We start from the raw sequence: 16,364 nt of genomic DNA, 5'->3' as shown, positions 1-16,364 counted from the left end.
ACAGTACTTACGGTATATAAGAAAAGTCCTCATGTGTCATAGAATTAAATGGTTGGTCACTTGGGAGTGGCACTTTTTGACAGGGATTAGGAGATGTGGCATTATTGGAGTGGTTGTGACTTTGTTGGAGGAAGTGTTTCATTGCGGGTGGGCTTTGGTCTTTCAAATGCTCAAGTCAGACACAGTCTCTCTGTTTCTCTGTGTGTGTGTCTCCCTCTCTCTCTCCCTCTCTCATTGCTACTTGGCCATCTATATATAGAACTATTTACTTTTCTAGTACTATATTTGTCCTTGTGCTGTCATGCTTCTCACCATGATGACAGTGGACTAAACATCTGAAACTGGAATCCAGTTTCAATTAAATGTTTTCATTTGTAAGAGTTGCAGGTCATAGTGTCTCTTCATAATGATAAAACATTGACTAAGACTACACTAAATAACACACCTAGCTTTAACATTTGCTAATTACTGAAGAGAAAATATTAATAAATAAATTCAATAAATCCCAAAGCAGATAGCATGTGTTCAAAAATCATATGGCCAATAGTCAGGAAATTTTATCAAGACCAGACTTCTGGCTGGTACTTAATGAGCCTCAACCTGCAGAATCTGACACTAAGCCCAGATTGACTGTGTCAAAATGTACTTTAATTATAGGATACACGGTTTTGACTAAACAATTGCCTAGTGTATGAAGACAATTCCACATATATTTTATGTTTAGTACAGTGTTAATTTTGTGTAAAAGTGTTTCTCTGAGACAAATGTCTTCAGGGTGAAGAAAATATATGAAAATAATATATATAAATATATATATATATAATTGAAAAAAATTCTGCCTCCTCCCTGCCTTCCATTTCCCTCCCCCTTCTCCCACTCCTCTCCCCCTCCCCCCTCTCTTTTCCCCCTCTTTCTCCAGTCCTAAGAGCAGTCAAGGTTCCCTGCCCTGTGGGAAGTACTAAATCTTCCCCCTCCATCCAGGTCAAGGAAGGTGAGCATCCAAACAGGCTAGGCTCCCACACAGCCAGTACATGCAGTAGGATCAAAACCCAGTGCCATTGTCCTTGGCTTCTCATCAGCCCTCATTGTCTGCCATGTTCAGAGAGTCCGGTTTATCCCATGCTTATTCAGTCCCAGTCCAGCAGGCCTTGGTGAGCTCCCAATAGATCAGCCCCACCGTCTCAATGGGTGGGTGCCCCCCTTGCGGTCCTGACTTCCTTGCTCATGTTCTCCCTCCATCTGCTCCTCATTTGGACCTTGGGACCTCGGCCCGGTGCTCCAATGTGAAATCACCAAGTCCAGCTGGCCTGGGACTGAAAATGTATGGGATAAAACCGGACTCACTGAATATGGCGGACAATGAGTGCTGCTGAGAAGCCAAGGACAATGGAACTGAGTTTTGACCCTACTGCATGTACTGGCTTCGTGGGAGCCAGTCTGTTTGGATGTTCACCTTCCTAGACCTGGATGGAGCGAGGAGGACCTCGGGCTGCCCACAGGGCAGGGAACCCTGACTGCTCTTTGGACTGGAGAGGGAGGGGGAGGGGAGTGGGGCGTGGGGAGTGGGGAGAGGGGGAGGGAAAAGGGAGGCGGGGAGGAGGCGGAAATTTTTAATTTAAAAAATTAAATAAAAATAAAAAATAATCATTTATAAATTTCTGATAAATTTTCTATTGACATGCATAATATTCTGGCAAAAGAGGTAATTATTACAATAAAACATCATAAAATTGTAAAAAAATAAATAATAAAAGATATAGAATATATATATAGTAAAAAGCTATGTTTTGATGATAATCAATAAAATAGTTTTTATCCTGACTAATCTGCTTTATTCCATTAATATAAAATTCTTAAGAGGAACATAGTTGAGCACATGTCCTTGTGATATAATTGAGCATCCTTTCGATATATACCCAAAAATGATATTGTTGGGTCTTGAGGAAGGTTGTTAACTAATTTTTTGACAAGTCACCATACTGATATTCAAAGGGGCTGTGCCAGCTTACACTCCCATCAGCTATGAAAAGTGTTCCTTTTACCCCACAACCTCTCCAGCATACGTTGTCATCAGTGTTTTATCTTAGTTAGCCATTCTTACAGGTATAAGATGAATCTCAGAGTTGTGTTGATTTGCATTTCTCTGCTGGCTAAGAGTGTTGAGCATTTCCTTCAGTGCCTTTCAGGATTTTATATTCCTCTGTTGAGAGTAGAAAACATTATATTGAGAGAGGTAACCCAGAACTAGAAAGACAAATATCATATTTACTCACTCATGTGGTTTTTAAACACAAAGCAAAGAAAACCAACCGACAATTCACAATCCCTGAGAACCTAGAAAACAATGAGGACCCTAAAAGAGACATACATGGATCTAATCTACATGGGAAGTAGAAGAAGACAAGATCTCTTGAGTAAATTGGGAGATAGGGACCATTGGAGAGTGTTGAAGGGGAGGGGAGAAGAAGGGAAGTGAACAGAGAAAACAATGTAGAGCTCAATAAAATCTATAAAAAAAGAAATAAAATATTGTAAAGATCACACCAGTTCAAACTACCATAGCAGTTACTCACCAAGACAGGTTTTGTTATTAATTTAGAAACTTGAATCAACATTGAAGGCTATCAAAAGCAAAATGAAGTTCCATCAATCACAGAATATTTTAGCCACATAGCATCTTTCAGCCCAGAAAAGTTCAAAACCTCTGCATCTGTTTCACATCACACATAACCTTAGGAAAGAGAACAGCAAGTGACTTTGAATGGCCTCAGTGGAGAGAGTTGAGTGCTGAATTCACACAGATGCATGCTAGTTCCAAATGACAAGTGCTTTTTATTAGCCCTCACTTTTGGATTTATGGTTTCTTCCTCTCAGGACTAAACAGTTAGGTAGCTTCACTAGTATGTGGGCTAAAAATAAGTCTAGAGAGGAAATTGTAGTTGCCATGAAATAAAGACTTTCTGTGTGAGTACACAATTAATTCTTTAATGGTAGAAACTTATGGAATAACCTTGCTATAGTGGTTAATCATTGATATTCCTGAAGATATTCAGAGTAAATCGAGAATAAAGAGCTCCATATGTTTTATGGTACTGATGCCTTCAACAACATAGATTTGGGTTCTGTGAGAAAAAGATTCTAAGATGGCTCAAATGTATAATTTGTAGCCTGAATTTTAATTGTTCCTAATAATAAAAACCTGGAGTCACCTATCAGGGGGTGAAAGCTGAGAGATCAGAGAAGTGCAGCCAGTCATTAAAGGGACCTTTTACCTCTATCGAATTCTCAGACCAAAAGTGCAAACCTGTCCTCACACAGCATACTCAAACTGCGCCCTCCGGCTGCATCCTCAGATTGCAAATGTCTCCACCAAACCTCAGACTACAATGAGCTCTTGCCTCCTTCTGCTTTAAATTCTTCTCTCCACCTAGCCATATCAGTCCTGTCTCCACCTCCCTAGTGCAGGGATTAAAGGTATGGGATCCCAATTGATGGGATCAATTTTGGGTGAACTTTGTTTCTCTATTAGAGAAATTCAATCTCTTGTAGCCCATGGTGGCCTTGAATTAACAGAGATCCCACTGCTTGTGTCTCCCAAGTCCTGGAAATAAAGGTTTGTGCCACAAAAAAAAAAAAAAAAAAAAAAAAAAAAAAAAAAAAAAAAAAGGTTTGTGCCACCACCGCCCTGCCCTCTAATGGCTTAGCTCTGCATTCTGATCTTCAGCCAAACGTTATTTGTTAAAACACAAACAGAATATCACTCCAATAATCACAGCATTTTGAAAGCTGAAGCAGAAAGTCTGCTATAAGTACATTCAAAGTCAGCCTAAGCTACGTCAGACATACCATATCGTGGAAAACATAGTGATATTCTATCTCAAAAATGTAAAACATTTAGATTAGTAAGGAATTTTTAGTTAGTTACTTTACTTCCAATGGACTGCATCTCTCTCTCTGTCTCTGTCTCTCTGTCTCTGTCTCTGTCTCTCTCTCTCTCTCTCTCTCTCACACACACACACACTGCAATTTTCTTTTAGCATTTAACTACTTTAATATGAAGGGTGTTTGAAAGTAATATATTATGACCTCAATATTTCCACACTGGTTTTACTCAAATTGTCCCCAATTAAGGGTCTTTTGGTTTGATCTTTCGTCAAACGCACACAAGCAAAACTTTAACACTGATGTCATGTGAATCAAAGTCCTTGAGAAAACGAGTGTAAACCTAAGATCTTAACTATCTCAGAGTGATGAATAGCAAGTCATCACTTTACCAAGTTATGATAGAAGTCTATGTGGCATATTGAGTGCTTAAATACTATTGCCTAGAGAGAGAACCTAACCAGATAGTGTTATGTGATTCTTCTCTTCCATCTATAGAAAAAAATGATAAAGTTATTATGTATAAAGCATCGTAATGTAGTATTTACTTATTTTTATTTTTTCCTTATTATTGTTATTATTACAAATTTTCACCTCCTCCCCTCCACCCATTTCCCCTCCACCTCCCTTTCCATTCCAAAGCGCAGTCAGTCTCTTGCCAACCCTCAAATGGCTCCCTTAATTAAGATATATACTTCCCTGCTCACATATCCACTCCTCCTCCATTCCAACTGTCCCATTTCCCCAAGCTCTCCCCATCCTCCCCTTCTCACTTCTCTCTCCCCATCTCCCCTTACCCCCGTCCCACCCTGACCCCCAAGCTCTCAATTTTTGCCTGGAAATCTTGAATACTTCCAAAATCCATGAGGATAACTACATGTTTTTTGGGGTGTACACCTTCCTATTTAGCTTCTCTAGGATTATGAATTATAGGCCCAATGTCCTTTATTTAGGGCTAGAATCCACTAATGAGTGAGTACATACCACATTCATCTTTTGGGGTCTGGGTTACCTCACTCAAGATAGTGTTCTCTATTTTCATCAATTTGCATGCAAAATTCAAAATGTCATTGTTTGTTTTTTTTTTTTTTAATCACTGAGTAGTACTCTAATGTGTATATATTCCACACTTTATTTATCCATTCTTCCTTTGAGGGGCATCTAGGTTGTTTCCAGATTCTGGCTATTAATGCTACTATGAACAATGTCATTAAAACAAAAAGCAACCTACTGATTGGGAGAATATCTTCACCAACCCCACAACAGACAAAGGTCTGATTTCCAAAATCTATAAAGAACTCAAGAAACTAGACTTTAAAATGCTAATTAACCCAATTAAAAAATGGGGTACTTATCTGAACAGAGAATTCTCAACTGAAGAAGTTCAAATGGCCAAAAGACACTTAAGATCATGCTCAACCTCCTTAGCGATCAGGGAAATGCAAATCAAAACAACTTTGAGATACCATCTTACATCTGTCAGAATGGCTAAAATCAAAAACACCAATGATCACCTTTGCTGGAGAGGATGTGGAATAAGGGGATCACTCATCCATTGCTGGTGGGAATGCAAACTTGTGCAACCACTTTAGAAATCATTGTGGCGGTTTCTCAGGAAATTCGGGATCAACCTACCCCAGGATCCAGCAATACCACTCCTGGGAATATACCCAACAGATGTCCTATCATATACAAAAGCATTTGTTCAACTATGTTCATAGCAGTAATGTAGTATTTAATACAGTATTAAAAACTGATAGGTTGCCAGGCATGTTGGCCCACCCCTTTAATCACAGTACTAAGGAGGAAGATGCAGGCAGATTTCTGTGAGTCTGAGGCCAGCCTGATGTACATAGCAAGTTCCAGGAGAGCCAGGGCTGTTACATTGAGAAACCCTGCCAACGACAACAGAAAAAGGTAATGCCAAACCCAAAACAAAAATCATTAAGTTAGTACTCCTATACAAACCGTTTGTTACTATGAACTTTCCAACAAACCACTATCTATATAAATATCTTGTGAACTTCTAAAACCATAAACCTATAAATGAGCTAGTCCTCTCAAGTTTGTGTTAATTCTAGTAACTGGTTGATTTCTTCTACTCCTCCTTTTTCATCTCTTAGAAAAATCCCAAAATTTAAGTGAATGTGAATTAATTTTATTTTGCTTTGAGGAAGTTAACATTTACTCTTTTAGGGTAAAGATCAGTAATTAGGCTGAATATAAATATAAATAAGGAAAATGTAAATATTCATTTTAGGGAGGCTGAATATAATAGCATTTATGTATAGAATTTATTAAATATGCTTTAAATAAACATTAGGTAAAATTCAAACATTCATTTGTAAACATTATGGTTCGAAATTTCATTCCTCTATCCTTTTAAACAGAAAAATTTATTCAGTTGGCTTGGTTGCCAATATTTGTTATAATTTAGTACTTTATGTACTTAAATCCTCAAGGAAAGTAACATAAAAATGTATGAGAGTATAGTGCAACAATATATTCTTTGAGATAAATTTTTATAATAATATTTTAATTCTTAGTTCGATTGAAGCACAATCGAAACACAAACATCAATCCCAGGAATTTTAAATTAAAACATGTTTTTAGAACAAGAATAATAAATATTTGTATTGAATGCCTACGTAATACCACTTTATATGACTATAAAAATATAATCTAAATAAAGAAAATTCTGTTCATTTCAATTATTTCCAAAAAGTATTTATAATTTCCTACCTCCAAACATTTCCATATACTTTAATTGCCATCTTTCAAATAGACTGTCCATTTTTACATTAATTGTTGTTACACATATACACATATATAAATCTATCTACACATATTTATTTTAGTGATATACATATACACACATATATATTTTTACATAAATATATCCTACTTAATCTATTCTTTCTTTAGAAAAAATGTAAACCAAGTATATACAATTTTTCTTTACAAAATGAAAATTCAAGTAAAAAGTGTAAGTTCTATAAATACAAAAATAAAACGTGGCATTTACACAAAAATATTCTTATATAATCAGTAGACTGCTAAGTCTTGATTATATCTGCCATATCATTATATTAACTATTTTTTTTTCTCTAATCATGTTGCTTTCAATCTTAGTTGTCTGGGCCATCCAGCGTCTGAGAACTGATGCTTCAAGCAGTGGCCTGGGTCTCAGACTCGACCAGTCATTGCTTTTCCATTCCTGTAATATCTGTTCCACTCTTAGACCCAGCGTATCCCATAGACAGGACAAATTATAGATCAAAGTTTGTGTGACTGGGTTGCTGTCCCAATCCCGCCACTGGTCACAAGAGAAGGCCAATTCAGTCTACATATCCACTATTTCTAGGAGTATTAGCTAGGATTATCCTTTTAGATTCCTGGGAGCCTTTAAAGGCCAGGCTCGCAACCAAAATTTGGACTTCATTTACCTAGAGAAATTAGCTCACATATTTTAAGCAATGTTCAAATATGACAATTTTTAAATCTGAAAACACATCCATTTACACCAATGAACTATAAAAGACAAACTAATTGTTAGGTTTCTTTTTTTATTATTATTTTATAAGGATAAAAATCCATTTTGTTTATTTTTAACTTGATTTTTTTATTTTTTTTTAATTTTTTACTTTATTTATTTATTAAAGATTTCTGTCTCTTCCCCGTCACTGCCTCCAATTTCCCTCCCCCTCCCCCAATTAAGTCCCCCCCCCCAGCCCGAAAAGCAATCAGGGTTCCCAGTCTTGTGGGAAGTCCAAGGAACCCCCACCTCCATCCAGGTCTAGTAAGGTGAGCATCCAAACATCCTAGGCTCCCACAAAGCCAGTACGTGCAGTACGATCAGAAACCCATTGCCCTTGTTCTTGAGTTCTCAGTAGTCCTCATTGTCTGCTATGTTCAGAGACTCCGGTTTTATCCCAGGCTTTTCCAGACCCAGGCCAGCTGGTCTTGGTGAGTTCCCAGTAGACCTTCCCCATTGTCTAAAGGGTTTATGGTATAATAGGTTTTAGAACTGATGCATATCTTGTATGGGATGCTTGATATAATTTCCAAGACTTTCAAAATAAAAAAAAAAAGGCAAAACAAGAAAACAAACAACCCAAAAGAAATATGAGAAATAATAAGAAAGATTCAGAGAAAAACAAACTAATAAATAAGAAAGGAAAAATAACAAAAACAATCTAAGCATCACAATTTATTTCAACTGGCAATCTAGCACTACTTAGAGTCACTTGAAAAAGACATTCCAATAATAGGATTGCCCAGATCAAATTAGCCTGTTTCAGGTCTGTGGGTGATTGTCCTGATTATTAATTGATATAGGAAGACTCAGTTGATCTTGTGTGGCACCACTCCTTGGACAGGTATTTTTGAATTATATAAGAAAGCTAAATACATGGAGGGAGGGTATGTCTGTGAATAAATCAACAAACAGAAATCTTCCACAGTTTCTCCAAGTTTCTCTATGAGTTCCTGCCTTGACTTCACTTGATAATGGATTTTAGCATGTAAGCTGAAATAAACCAATTCCTCCTCTAATTTTCTTTGCATAATAAAATTTTATCATTGCAATGGAAAAGAAACTAAAACATTAAGTATTATCCTTAAGAAAGATAAAGAAAATAAGGAAATGCTTACTCAGAATAATGATCCATCCATTTGCCTGCAAATTTCAAGATGTTATATTTTTTTCTTCTGTATAGTACTCCATGGTGTAAATGTACCACATTTTTCTTATCCATTCTTTGGTTGAGGGACAATTAGGTTGTTTCCAGGTTCTGGCTATGACAAACAATGGTGCTATGAACATAGATGAGCACATGTCCTTGTAGTACTATTGAGCATCCTTTGGGTACATACCCAAACGCGGTACTGCTGGGTCATGAGGAAGGTTATTTCCTAATTTTCTGAGAAATCGCCATACGTGAAAATATTTAATATTTAACAATAGATAATGCATAAAGAAAGAAAGTAAAGGATGAATTTAGATGGTTTGATGTGTGGATCTCAGAAATAAAATCAGAAGTGAAAGAAGAAATGTCATAGGTTTTAGAATATATTAAACAAAAGATATTATTAGACATATATTGCCACAAAAAGCTCAAAATATACTACAGTTACAAATATATACTAAAAATTAGAATAGTAGAAAATGATGTATTTCTAAGAGCAAATAAAACTAAACATCCTTGGATTGTCTACAGTTAAATTAAAAGGTATACAATGAATGTAGGCTTTTAGGTTTTTTTTTTTCCCGTGAGCTCAGAAGCAAATGCAGTCTGTTACACAAAAAGGACTCAACACACATTGATAAAAGACTGCAAACTGATACTAGAATTTGAGTGAAACAATGCAAATCAAGCTAACACCCAAGTGGGCAGGAAGTTGAAAATGCAAACCTTGATCAACAGGAAGGCATGATAATCTATGGGGGCAAGTGCTAAAATTTACCTATAAAAACATCTTTTGAAGTGCATTGTTTGTAATATACTTGTGGATAAAATGATGAATTGTAGCTAACAGCCAGCAGAAAAAAACATCTAATAGGATTTAAAATGTACTTATGAGGGAACGTTTTCATCTACAGCAGAGCATTTTGTATAAGAGTTTCACAGTGTTCCCCTGATGGCACCAGACAATAGGACACAAATCAAAGATTTCCAAGGGTAGCTAGGGACAAAATGCAGTATAATTAGACAGCGAAGTCAGCCATATTGTGCAAAGAAAACTACATTGTAGAAGAATGGATTCTTCACCATCTCCACAAATAAAACACAAGTCATTCATTGAATAACCAATTCTCCATTTTTAAAAATTATTAAAAAATTCAAGAGAATATAAAACAATATTTTGTGTTTATATATGTAATTTGATTAATTAATTCATTATGTGGTATACATGTATTTAATTTTTTGATAATTTCTGACATTTATATAATACGTTTGTTCATTTTTACTTCTCACAAATTCTTACCTCTTGATTAGGTTCTTCCCAAGTGTGCCCCTTCTTTCAATGTTCAGCATATAATCTACCACAACAGGAATCATAATTAAACTCAGTTGGTGACACACACACAAATGATGTGAAATTAGGAAACAATTTTTATACTAAAATGCTGAAATATTTATTAATGACAGATTTTTTTCTAGGTTTACCTAAGGATATATGCCTATATAGTTTATTAAGCATAACTTATGAAAGACAAAGAATATGGCATGGAGCTTAATTTATTCAATATACCTACAATGTCTGGAAATTACTACGAGACCATTGAGGAGGGTTGTTCCAAGGGCGGACTTACAGAACACAGGTGATATGAATAGGAAATAGGAAGTAATGGAGTAAGGAGTAGTAGTAAGTGCGGTCAGCAATGGGAAGATTAGGATGTTGAAAGGATGACTAATATTGAAGACCTCAGAAAAACTTACTCTATTTAAGAAAAGAGTCTAAATAGGTTGGCCTCTAAATAAAGGGACAATGACTCTCCTAGACAGCATAGGTTTTTCAAATCAATACCTATGCCATGTACAAGTTAACTCTTTTTGAGTTGATGCAAAAATACAACCTGCGTCGAGGTTTGTTGGTTCGTATGTACACAGTTTCAGGGTTGATCAATTTGTGTTGGATCACCAATAAGAAACTCATTTCTGAGAAAGGTTAATTCTCTCTCCCAGAAGTCCTTAGTTGACTACAGTTCTTTGAAATGGGACGGGGTCTTGTGGAATTATCCTGCTCTAATTTAGCAAATCTACTGATATTGTTAGTGTTCTGGTCTTGTTTATTCAGTCATTTCTAGGAGACACTATCTCATAGGAGTCTTCCTGGTGTCCCATCTCACACATTCTTTCCACCCCCCTTTTCTGTGAGGTTCTATGAGGCACTGATTCAGCAGATATGACCCAGCTGTGACTTTTAGGGCTGGATACCCCATACTCAACTGATCGCTGCATTTGTTCAATTGGTTTTCTGTAATGACTTACTTTTTTTTTTGAAGAATGATTTTTTTTTATTGAGAAAAGGAGAAAAAAAAAACAAGTTTCCACTCCCTCCCAGCCTCCCATTTCCCTCCCCCTCCTCCCACCCTTCTCCCTCTCCTCCCACCCTTCTCCCCCTCCCCTCACTACTCTCCCCCTCCCTCTCCAGTCCAAAGAGCAGTCCAGGTTCCCTGCCCTGTGGTAAGTCCTAGGTCCTCCCCCCTCCGTCCATATCTAGGAAGGTGAACATCCAAACTGGCTAGGCTCCCATAAAGCCAGCACATTGCGTAGGACCAAAACCCCGTGCCATTGTCCTTGGCGTCTCATCAGCCCTCATTGTTCGCCATGTTCAGAGAGTCCGGTTTTATCCCATGCTTTTTCGGTCACAATCCAGCTGGCCTTGGTGAGCTCCCAGTAGATCAGCTCCACTGTCTCAGTGGGTGGGTGCACCCCTCGTGGTCCCAACTTCATTGCTCATGTTCTCCCTCCTTCTGCTCCTCATTGGGACCTTGGGACCTTGTAATGACTTATTTTTACGGCGAAGAGTGATATCTTTGAAGGATGGTAGCTTCTCTTATGTGTGAATATAAGAGTAAGGTTCAGAATGTATCACCATAGGTCCTAAAATATATTTTACAATAAAGAGACTAAGGCTGGGCAGTGGTGGCACACGCCTTTAATCCCAGCACTTGGGAGGCAGAGGCAGGTGGATCTCTGTGAGTTCGAGGCCAGCCTGGTCTACAAGAGCTAGTGCCAGGACAGGAACCAAAAAGCTACAGAGAAACCTTGTCTCAAAAAAAAAAAAAAAAAAAAAAAAAAAAACAATAAAGAGACTAGGACTATCTTTCAGAATCCAGAAATAAATCATCAAAAACCTGCTCTACATAGGAGAGCAAGTATAAGCTTTTGTGAGTGACTTTATGTACACGCAAGTTGATCATTCAGCTATGGCAATTAAAGAGGGATTCCATGTTCAGCATTTCAGTCACTACCCTAGATTAAACAACAGGAACATTGAAGGGAAGGTCTAGCTCCGTGGAATTAAGCCATGCAATGCCGCACTAAGAATTTCTCTGTCAGAGAGGAAGAAGGATGTAGGAGAATATCTATAGAAAATGTAGGGAAGAGCCTGAAAATTATTAGCTGCACACACTGGTAAGATTAATTTTCTTTTAAAGTCTGCCACTTAAAAAGGGAAGGGAGAGTTTTCATTTTTAAACTCAAGGCCAGCTGTGAAAGACTTCATAGAATGTGGAATTCTAAGCAAACACCATGAGACCACTGGAATCAAGAAACTATTTAGTAACTAAGGTCAGGAAAATGAGCATCCACAAATGTCTTGATAAAGAATCAAAACCTAAATTGTAAGATAAACCAAAATATATTTTTTTAAATCAAACAGGATATAAATATTAAGAAAATATTAAGTAGGCTTGAGAGTGTAACTTAGGGATCGATGGCTCGTTAGGCAAAAAGAACAAGTGTCTTTGCTTAATCCTCAATTATTCCATGCAAACCATATATGTGAACCTCAAAATTACTTTTAAGATTATTCTGTCCGAAGAAAAGAAGCAGTTGAAAGCAATGGAACACAAGGCATGAAAAAAATGAATAAATAAATACAAGATAATCATAAGAAGTTCTGGAAAGATGAAAAAGAGAATCTCCACACACAACTGATAGAAATACAATTATTATGGTCATTTCACTCTATAACTTCAAAATTCTTCAGAATAATAAAATGTTGCAGTAGTCACAATAGCTGAGATATGAAAACAATCATTGCCTAAAAGTGAAGGAAATTAAAAGAAAAAGAATGGAATACTTCTTAGCTTTAAAAATAAAGGAATCCTTATGTCTGACAGTTTCAATAAAACATTAAATATAATGTTAAGTGAGCTTAACTTAGAAAAAATACTGCTTAAGACAATATATTTCTGTGAAATGGATTAATTCAAATAATAGAAATACAATAGCATCCTTGGTACCAAGGAAAGTGTGTAAATTTTGTTATCATAGTACTCTGAAACTATCACATGTATCATGATGGATAATATAACCAATAGTAGTTTACTATGTATTCAAAAGTTGTTGACACTATATATTCTTAGATAATTAAGAAATGTATCGTATTTCATATACATGTAAAGGAAAAAACTAAGTAACTATATAATCTTTAAATGTGCTCATTACCATTATTTTGCTAACCTTAATCTTGTAAATGAAACCAACTCATTTTAAGTATATATACATTTATTTGTCAACCATAGCTGTTTCTTAAGGAATTATATCACCTTGTATAATGTATAAAAAAACTCTTACAGTACTTAAGAATTTCCTTTCCTTAATATAAGCTAAAAAGGGCTAATGAAGACCAGTTATTACTAATACATTATTTTAAGCTGGGTAGTAGTGACACAGGCTTTTAATGCCAAGACTTGGGAGACTGAGGCAGGTGGATCTCTTTGAGTTTGAGGCTAGTCTGGTCTAGAGAGCTAGCTCCACGACAATCAAACATGGACTCCTTGTCTCAAAAAACAACAGAAATATTTACTATAACCCTGAATACACATTTCTGAGGGAATGCATACCTAACACTAATTCTCTTCTTTGAGGATTCTCTGAGCTAAATAAAACTCGAAACCTTTGTGAGATATCCTTGAATGCCAAAACTGCATGGAATTTTTCCCTCAAGTAACAAATGCATAGGGATAAAATATTCCATAGCACACACACAAAAAAACTGATATCCTAAGTCTAAATCTTAACTTTGAGTGTTTTAAATTCTTTGAAGTTAAAGATATTCAGAAACCATGATGTCAAACTTGGAAGATTTATATGAACCGATTAATATTTTTAAGAGCAAAATGGGGACATTTCAAAATAAAACTCCATAGTTGTCAATGCTATTTGGTCAGTCAAGTTTTCAGATGGAGGAATTTTCCAAAATCACTTGCTATGAGAAATGTAGTTTCTGCTTAAGTAAAGATGTTTGAACTGAAGAATATAATTGTTTTCTGAAAATTACAGCTTCTGCTGAGATTTAGCCTATAGTAAGCTAAAGCACGGAGCCAAATGTGTAGGCTAAAGGGGGAGGTACATCTAGAAGGAACAGATGTTATCAGTTGACCTTTCGATTTAAATTGCTCATCCTAGTTCCAGATACTCCACAGATGTAGTTTTCCCTTTTCTTTTGTTTCGAAATAGAGTCTTTCTATTTTTTTTTTTTTTGGACATTTTTCCTATTCCTAGCTTCAAGCAACCTTGAGGATCAAATTTTCTTAGTGGTTGGGACTATAGACATACTGTTGAAGTTTATCTTCTTCAGTAAAAGACATCCATTTTCAGATGATCTATCAATATTTGAAAGGGATCAAGAAGGGTATATGGGAAGGTTTGAAAAGAGAAAATTATATAACTATTTTCTCAAAAATAAAAAAAATTAAAGGAATTGTTTTTTATTGTGTTATTTATTACACAATTATTTTATCATTTTATATTTACATCAATATGAAAATCATTTTATATAGTTAAATATGAATGTATGTCATAGTTGAAATCTCAATGCCAACATAATGTTAGGAGATAAGGTCATTGTACTTGAGTAGGCACTAAGAGCTTGTTTCAAGAGAAGCTCTTGTACAGGAGCTGCCTTAACCCATTTCATTCAATAAGGGAAAAGAGAAAGAGCACCACCTGTAAACTGGGAAGAAAGATGCCCACTGGACACAGATTCTGCTACTGCTGTCATCTTGGATTTTAGAGCCTCCAAAATGTTAGAAAGTTACTGTGCCTTACAGGCTTGAATGTAGTAACATGAAACTGCTCACCCACAGTGTCCTGAACCTTCACATGTGTGGGTATGCATGCCTCCTTCTTGCCCCTGCAGGTCACTAAGGTTTGCATCAGCCTGATAGAATTCAGCTCTAACTTCATGAACTGATGATCCTCAAAGTGGAGTGCATGGTGCTTTTCAAGGCACCGAACATCTTGAAAAGTCTAGCAAGATGAGATATTTCGAGGAATATAAACCATTCATTACTCATGCCAGAGGACACCCTACAGTTGTCAGAGTCTGGCTCTCTTTTCCCCATTATCACTGGACTCCATAACATGCTTCTGGATGATGAGCTCTCTATATAAATTTGCTAGATACTTCTCTGTTGTTGTTATTTAGTTCTTTATGGGTGCATATAGTCTGTTTATTCGCCATGCCATGTGTGACTCCTAACCTCCATCAATGACACATCAAGCATGGTTGTTTTGAGTTATGTAAAAGATAATTGTTTATAAGCCACAAAACTGAGCATATTGTTAAAGCATCTTGAACACAAGAAAGTAAGTATATTGGGGAAAATTAATTTTTATCATATATCTTTTAAGTTATTGGTATAAATATTACCCATAGAGCTCTCCATTTATTTCTCTCGATGGGTAGTATAGACTCCCATGCTATCCATCAGTGTGGCATGAGCACCTACATACAGCACTGGTGGCTTATGATTTTTCATTTAATTAGTGAATTAAAAAGCAGTTAATGAAAATTTGAGTTTTTATAATCAAACTAATATAACAATATCAAAAACTGTAAGAAAATCAGTAAATGTCTGTTTTCAATTGATGACATAAAAATATCCCATCCACTGTCATATGAATTTATAGTACAACACCCAGCATATTAGAGAAAGTTCCTGTTACTTGTGTCATAAACAGATCCTAGAAAGGAAAAATGGAGTAAAGAGTAGAAAGGTGTGTGTGTGTGTGTGTGTGTGTGTGTGTGCATGTGTGCTTGCGTGCGTGTGTGTGTGTGTGTGTGTGTATGTGTGTGTGTGTGTGTGTGTGTGTGTGTTACAGAGGGTTAAAACTAAATATTTAGTTAGGGAAAATATAGGAATCTCATTCTGAGTCATTATTTAAATTATTATGATTCTTCATATTTTACACTTAGTAAAACAAAACAGATGAAGACAAAGACATAATTTTAAAATTCATTAGCTTAAGGCAGCAGTGAGAAATAACAGCATTCTACTGTGTAGTGGGAAGTGGGAACGAGGGTCACATGAATCTTTTCCCAGCTCACTAAGAATCTATTGAGAACCTGCTGATTATAACAGAAGCCTATCCAAAGAAAGGGGAGAAGTATTCCATTCCACTGTCAGTCATTCTAAATGTTATCAATTATGTTTTGCCATTCTCTTTGAACTTTCTACACTTACAAGTTTTTGATATATCCCATTAGGAAAATAATTAAGAATGTAGAGGTGCCTGTCTATGACTCTGTATGAGTCCATTTCTGCAGATATGTATGTTCTCAACACACACCCCTATAATTTTTAAACCTGCTTGTAGCTAAATGAATTCTGAAATACGAAGTTAGAGAGGAAATGTGACTCAAAGAGATGAGAATTCATGGCAAAGCAGATTTACAAGAAATCTGTGAAATGGGATCTCTCTGTTACATGGGTATCATTTATTAATGAGAATCCTCACTCC

The sequence above is a fragment of the Microtus oregoni genome, unplaced genomic scaffold (assembly GCF_018167655.1).
Source record: "Microtus oregoni isolate MIOR12 unplaced genomic scaffold, Mior012 000043F_ref0000047, whole genome shotgun sequence".
NCBI lineage: Eukaryota > Metazoa > Chordata > Mammalia > Rodentia > Cricetidae > Microtus > Microtus oregoni.
The sequence above is the reverse complement of the archived record's forward strand: the minus strand, read 5'-3'. Positions refer to the sequence as shown.